Source organism: Crocodylus siamensis, chromosome 5, assembly GCF_052110815.1.
Source record: "Crocodylus siamensis isolate JL-2025a chromosome 5, ASM5211081v1, whole genome shotgun sequence".
Lineage (NCBI taxonomy): Eukaryota > Metazoa > Chordata > Crocodylia > Crocodylidae > Crocodylus > Crocodylus siamensis.
Genome location: NC_143399.1, coordinates 143,219,776 through 143,227,691, shown reverse-complemented (window position 1 = coordinate 143,227,691; position 7,916 = coordinate 143,219,776).

Genomic DNA, 7,916 nt, shown 5'->3' with positions numbered 1-7,916 from the left:
TGATGCTGGAAAGCGTTAAAGGCTACTAAGCAGATGCTAAGGCAGTGGTTTCCAAACTGTGGGTTGCGACCCCAAATGGGGTTGCAATATCTGCGGATGGGGTCACAGGGGTTAGGGGCTGTGGGTTGGAAGTGAGGGACCATATGGAGGAAATGGGGTCAGGCTGAAGAAATGGGGCCATAAATGGAGTCATGCTAAGGAAAAGTTTGGGAAGCACTGTGCTAAGGGTCCTGGGTGTCCCTGAATGCTGTTTACCAGTTTTCTTCTCTTCTCCAAAAACTAGTAGAGATTTTCCCACTGGCTCCTCAGATGTTTTCTGAAACTTTAAGCTCTGAGTCCAATGCATTCAAAGCTCTTACCTCCTATTTTTGTGGCAAAAAATCAGTTTTTAAATGGCTGTTTGACACATATGAGCAGCAAAAAAGGTGGTGATAGCAGCAGTGAACCTCTGGCCATTGTTCCTGTACTGTGTGCTGCCACCACCAGGACACAGTACTGGCCAGTTGCCTGTGTGTGCTTATCTGCAGCACATGTCTGACTACGCTCCTTGGGTGTTTGTAGAAGTGCTCCAGGAGGCAAAGGGGTGCTTTAATAAGCAAGCCATGCTAATTAAAAGCAACTGAGCGTCTCGTATATCAGCAGCCCCATGCTGAAAAATGGCGGTGGGGTGCTTTGAGCTAAAGCTCATAGAACAAGTTTTAATTTAAATTGCTCCATCACCATTCTCCAGCACAAGGACCCTGATACGCATGATGCTGGAGGCTGCCGGAGCATAGTAATTTCCACATTTCATCAGACTCAATTAATCGACTCTGCTCTGATGCACTGGATTTACATCAAATTGGAGCAGCTTCACTGAAGGTCTATAGGAGCCCCTGGATAGAGAGGGAACTTAAAAGGAACAGGGCACATGTGTGCAGGTATGACTGCCTGGTATGGCAAATTTATGTTGCAGACATGGCCTAAATTTGCTTAAATTTGCAAAGTGAAGTTGAGCCTCAGTTCAGACTTCACTCCTGTGCTTTTAAATGGTTAATGAATTGGAACTTCAATTTTTTACTGACAAGATTTTTTTATTTTTTGTATAATGTGCATATTACTTTGCACTCTCTAAGGTATGTATGTCTTATAATTCTTTTTTTTTCAAATAAATGAAGCATGATATGCATAAAGAGTATTTTTAATCCCACCTAAAATATGAGGAAATTTACAAGTTAGCCATAGCTAATTAATGGTTGTTTATTAACTAACAGCACTGCTCATTACATAGCTATGTGTTAGTTTTATAGTTTCATAGCTGGTAGGGTCGGAAGGGACCTGAGCAGATCATCAAGTCTGACCCCCTGCCATGGCAGGAAAGAATGCTGAGGTCAAACGACCCCGGCAAGTTGATTATCTAGCCTCCTTTTGAAGATCCCCAGGGTAGGAGCAAGCACCACTTCCCTTGGAAGTTGGTTCCAGCTCCTAGCTGCCCTGACTGTGAAGTAGCGCCTCCTGATATCTAGCCTGAATCTACTGTCAGTCAACTTATGGCTGTTATTCCTTGCTACTCCGGGTAGTGCTCAGGGGAACAGGGACTCTCCCATTGCCTGCTGCTCCCCCTTGGCCAGTTTGCAGACAGCCACCAGATCCCCCCTCAGCCTTCTCTTGTGGAGGCTGAACAGGTTCAGGTCCCATAGCCTCCCCTTGTAGGCCCTGCCTTGCTGATCTCTGATCATGCGACCCTCTTGATGCTGTCCACATCCCTCCTGAAGTGTGACGCCCCGAACTGGACTCAGTACTCCAACTGCAGCCTGACCAATGTCACATAGATGGGGAGGTCACCTCCTTGAACCTGCTCATGATGCATCTGTGGATGCATGACAAGGTGCGATTAGCCTTCCTGACTTTATCCTCATATTGGCGGCCCACATTCATCTTGGAGTCAATAATGACTCCAAGATCCTTTTCTACCTCTGTGCTGGTGAGAAGGGAGTTTCCCAGCCTGTAGGTATGCTGCTGGTTCTTCCTCTCCAGGTGCAACACCTTGCACTTGTCAGTATTGAAACCCATCCTGTTCTCATCCGCCCACCCCTGTAACCTGTGCAGATCTAGTTGTAGCCTGTCCCTCCCTCCTAGCATGCCCACTTCTCCCCACATCTTAGTGTTATCCACGAATTTGAACAAGGTGCTTTTCGCCCCTTCGTCCAAGTCGCTGATGAAGATATTAAACAGTGCGGGCCCGAGAACCGAGCCCTGGGAGACCCCACTGCCCATATCTCTCCAGGTCAAAAATGACCCAAGCACCACCACTCTCTGGGTGTGGTCCTCCAGCCAATTTGCGACCCATCTGACCGTGTAGGCATTGATACCACAGTCGCCTAATTTTTTAATGAGGATGGGTTGAGAGACAGTGTCAAAGGCCTTCCTAAAGTCCAGAAAGACTATGTCCACCGTGACACCTGTGTCTAAGGATTTTGTGACCTGGTCATAGAAGGCCAGTTGGTCTGACAGGACCTGTCTCTAATGAACCCGTGTTGGTTACCCCTAAGCATAATCTCCCCTGCTGGTCCCTCGCAGATGTGCTCCTAGATAATTTTCTCGAAGAGCTTCCCCAGGACCAAGGTAAGACTAATGGGCCTATAGTTTCCCAGGTCCTCCTTCCTCCCTTTTTTGAAAATGGGGACCACATTGGCCCCTTTCTAGTCCTCTGGCACCTCGCCAGAGCACCGCAAGTGCTCATAAACCTGTGCCAGGGTTCTAGTTAATTACACAGAACACTGTTGTGAAACAGATATGCATGCATATATATTGCAAGGTATTTTTTTCTAGCTTTGTTCTTTAGTCTAGGTTTATTTAGTCTGCAAGAGAGAAGACTGAGGGGAATTTGATAGCAGCCTTCAACTACCTGAAGGGTGGTTACAAAGAGGATGGTGCTAGACTGTTCTCTGTTCTGATGACAGAACAAGGAGCAATGGTCCCAAGTTGCACTAAGGGAAGTTTAGGTTGGATATTAAGAAAAACTGTCTTACTAGGGAGGTGATAAAGTACTGGAATGGGTTACATAAAGAGTTAGTGGAATCTCTATCCTTGGAGATTTTTAAGGCCCAGCTCATCAAAGCCTTGGCTGGGATGATCTAGTTGGGGATGGTCCTGCTTTAAGCAAGTGTCGAACTAAATGACCTCCTGAGGTCCCTTCTAACCCTAATTTTCTATGATTCTAAGGTTCTACTTTTTTTTCTAAAATTTCAAGAAAGGAAGGAAAAAAGAGGCATCAGCTTGAAGAAGTTGCCTACTTCTGGAAAATTTCAGCTAAACATGTAAAAAGTTTGATAGCATTTTAAGACTCTGTTATCATTTGCTTATCGTAAGTGTTGGGTAACCTTAACAATAGGCAGTGTTACCAGCCCTGCATGTCATGCTGAAACAGACGTATCTGAATTATGTTTTAGAATAACAAATTCATTATCATTCTTTACTCATTAGTGATGGCCCATGAATCATATCAGTGATTCAGCACAATTCTGACACTTTATGAAGTAATCCCTAATTCTTGAAAATAACGTGCTTAATTCACTCCCCATACACTGTATATTCTTCTACTGTATCTCCTGGAGCAGGTATTTATATTATCTCTTTCTGCATAATTACATTGTTTTCAAAGCCAATGAAGTTTCACTTAAGTCCATCACATCCCCAGAAATCAGGGGTTGTGAACTGGGGCACACATAACCCTGGGGGTACTTGAGAAGGCCATGTGGGGTACGCACAGGCAGGTGGGGACAGAGCACCACCATGCACGATCCTGTGCTGCTGCACAGGCACCACCTGCCTGGCCGGCCACAGGGGAAGCTCACACAGGGTGGCTGCTGCCACTCCGCATTCAGCCACACCCCCCACCCTGCTCTGTGTCTGGCCGCCAGGGGTACACTGCTCCACATCCAGCCGCCGGGGTACACTGATTCAGAAAGGTTGAAAACCCCTGCCATAGATGTAATGCAAACTCAGATGGCCCAGTCTTGCCTCCTGTTAAAGGGAGCATTGCCATTCATGTAATTAGCAGGAGGATTAGGTCCCAGAGGAGGGAACAAGAAGATGATTTGCAAATCAGATAAGCATCTCATTTTTGATCTCTGGCAGCTTGGCTCATACTTCGCCTCCTCAAGACCACCCTCTGTGACTTGCTGTTTTCAATTCTTTCAGCATTTTAATACAAAGTAGCAATGGTACTGACCTTGACATGCTATAGGAGAGCTCTTCTTCACCAAGTTATTGAAATTGTCTTGCAAAATGTACTAAAAATGTTTTTATAAGTGATCTGGACTCTGGTGTCAGAAGCAGACTGGCTAAGTTCACTGACAGCACCAAACTTTGTGGAAGAGTGTCCGCGCTTAAGGATAGGCTGGTGATCCAGGCCAACCTCAATAGGCTTGCAAGGTGTGTGGATGAAAACCTGATGGCATTCAATACAGAGAAATGCAAGGTGCTCCAGATTGGGGAAGAAAACCCACATCACATCACACTTATAGGCTCGGCAATGCTACACTTGCTAGCACCACAGCTGAAAGAGACCTTGGGGTCATGACTGACCACAAGATGAATACAAGCCACCAATGCGATACCACAACTGGCAAAGCGAACAAAACTCTGGCTTGCATCTACCAATGCCTCTCAAGCAAGACCCAGGACATCATTCTCCTGTTGTACGCAGCCTTGGTGAGACTGCAGCTGGAGTACTACATCCAGTTTTGGGTTCCACAATTCAGGAAGGATGCGGAAAAGCTTGAAAGAGTCCAGAGGAGAGCCACGCGCATGATCAGAGGGCAAGAGAACTGGTCATATGAAGAGAGGCTGAGAGCTATGGGACTCTTCCACCTGGAAAAGTGCAGGCTCGAGAGTGACTTGGAGGCAGCCTACAAGTACATAAGGCGTGTGCATCAGGAGCTGGGGGAATGTCTGTTCATTAGAGCACCCCAAGGGATTATAAGGTCCAATGGTCACAAACTCCTGCAAGACCATTCTAGGCTAGATATAAGGAAAAAGGTCTTTACTGTCTGAGCCCCCAAGGCCTGGAATAGACTCCTCCCAGAGGTGGTGCAAACACCTACTCTGGATACTCTTAAGAAACATTTGGATGCTTATCTTGCTGGGATCCTTTGACCCTAGCTGCTTTCCTACCCTTTGGGCAGGGGGCTGAACCTGATGATTTTATGAGGTCCCTTCCAGCCCTAATGTCTATGAAATCTATGAAATAAAAAGAATGTCACCATGAATGACGTGTGCCCCTGGCAGCTGGGGGGCACGTTGGTGGCAGGAGCATGGTGGCGGGAGCACAGTGGCGGTAAGCAGTGTTGGCAGTGGGGGGGTGGGGGCGAGTGCTGACCGGGGGTCGGTGACCACCCGCAGACACTGTTGGCAGTGTCGGTGGAGGCCAGCAGCAATCACTGACTGACTGCAGATGCCACCAGTGGTGTCAGCGGCGGGGGGGGGATGCTGAGGAAGGTGCACCACCTTGCTCAGGGGGTGCACGTGCACCCCGTACGCATTGCCAGTGAATGTCACAACATCCCTGTGAGGTAGGGGTGTGTGAAAACGATCTCCCTTTTTACTGCAGAAAAACTGAGGTCCAGACAGGCAACATAACTGGTGTGGTGTTGACATAAGAATCAAACCCAGATTTCCTACGGCTGGCCTGGCATCTTAAGCAGCATCCTTTTTGTCTTCATGAGGCAACATTTTCTGTGTTCAGCCCTGGCTTGTAGTTTAGTTTAATGGTGATGATAAGCAGCAGTTTGCTTTCAGTATAATTAAAACACATTGTTTGCTGCTATTCTCCTAGAATGCATCTTTAATTGTTTCACCAGTCATAAGCTCCTTAGTCTTGTAGATAAAGTCATCAGACTTAATATATAACCCAATATGTAAAATTATGAGTAGGATTCTGTGGGATTTTCTAGCAATCCATAACGTATGTGAGAATGAAAGGAACAAAAATAAAGGAGAAGCTGCGTGTGTGAGACGGGAGTGGGGGAGGAATATTATATGATACATCCCGGAAGAGGAAGGACGAGAACAGGAATTCCAGGTTCTGCTTCGCTGCCTTCTGCAGCGTACATTTCTTCACCTAATTTGACTTCATCTTTGCCCTTATAGCAATTCCCTGTTTCCCACCTCACTTCTTTCCCTTCCCTCCCCTATCTCTTCCTGGGCTGTAATCTGACTTTTAGTATCTCAGGAATTTCCTCTCTGTTTTTTTTTCCCCCTTCTAAAACTGAATATTGTTTTGGTATGTTATGAGTCACAGAACACACCTGTTCATTTGCATTCCCTTTAGCAATTGCTTTGCCTTTCCTACTACTTACGATATTTCTTTGAATCAGCTCTAGGTTTTGTGTGAAACTCATTTGCCAGGGCTGTGCTAAGTTCTCACGTAACACACCACTTCCTTCATGCATTTCCTTTCCTTTACCACATTGTCACAGGTTACACTCTGTGCGAATGTGGATACTGCATCATTTTCTATTTATAGCTAGGCATGGCTGACCACCCAGGAGTATGTGGATGGTGCAGCTTTAAATAGCGTACATATAAATCTTCATTACAAATCAACATTTCCAAAAATTCTATGTAATAGGAAGTTACTTCTAAATGCCAGTGTAAATGAGCAGTCCTTGGGAACCCACATGTTAATTTGTATACAAGCTCAGTTGGATGCATCTCATCATTTTGTTTTGCTGCATATTCTTTGGCTGCAATTATTTTCCTCTTCATTGTGAACGTCATTTTGGACCTTGGCTCTTAAAGGGATATGCCATTTTGTTACGTCACTGAAGGCTTAGCAACGCTAAGCTGAGAAATAATACCTTTTTTTAAAATCTGGCCTTGACATCGTTGCCTCAGTTTCCTCATCTGTAGTACAGGGCTAGTTGAATGCTCACTCATATGAATTGATGGTGTGAGAATTACTTTGTTAATATTTGTTTCTGAGAACTTTGAAGAGGAGATGTGTGTGTATCTCTGCTGCTGGGTTTTAGGCAGATCCCTACTTGCTCCAACGAATATGTGATGCTTTGTTTAGAAAAGGATAATCTAGGACATGGTTAATAAATTGTGCAGCAGAGTACTCAAGCATGTGCTCAAGTGTTACTGACTTCAGTGAAGATACTTCCTTGTTTTAGCCTGTGGAGGGCCCCAAATAAAGCACTTGCCTAACTTCAGTCAGTGCAACTGAAGCACCCATTTAGTGCTGTCCTGAATAAGATGCTTTCCTGTTACAGATAAATGAGAAGGAGCACAATTTGTCCAAAGTTTTGGTTTAAATGGTTTTGGTTTTGGTTTGAAATATTTTTGGTTATAAATTGGGTTTTAGATGTTCTTTAAATTATAACTATGGAGGCAGCCGGACAGCTCCAGGGAGGAGGGCTTCCCTTCCACTGCTTTGCAGACATTCTTATGACTGAATAAGGCATGGCTCTTCTGGACCGTGAAGGCAATAAATACCACCATAACTTCATCAGCCAGGCTCACGCGAAGAGGGAGAAGTGGGAAAGGGGAGGTTATCTCCTTGAGGATCAGGCGTGGAAAAAGAGAGTTCTGACCCCAACACATACACACCCACTTATAGTCTGTGGCTGGGGTTGGCAACCTCTAGCCCATTGTTTGGATTCTGCCTACGCAGCCATTGGATCCAGCCCCACGGACATGAGGCTTCAGCAGCATTCGGTGGCAGGGTGCTTTGGTGCGGGCCCTTTCCCCTTGATGTCATTGTCTTCTCACAGGAAATAGGGAGGTGGCAGCTGGGTCCTACTGGCTGCACTGCTGCCCAATTTTAACCCAAACTGGGTCATTCCAGCCTGCAGTCTGAAGAGGTTGCTAGGCACTGGCCTGTGCCAGTTGGTTTGTTCTGTTCATTTCTTTGGACAATCCCATCTGTTCCA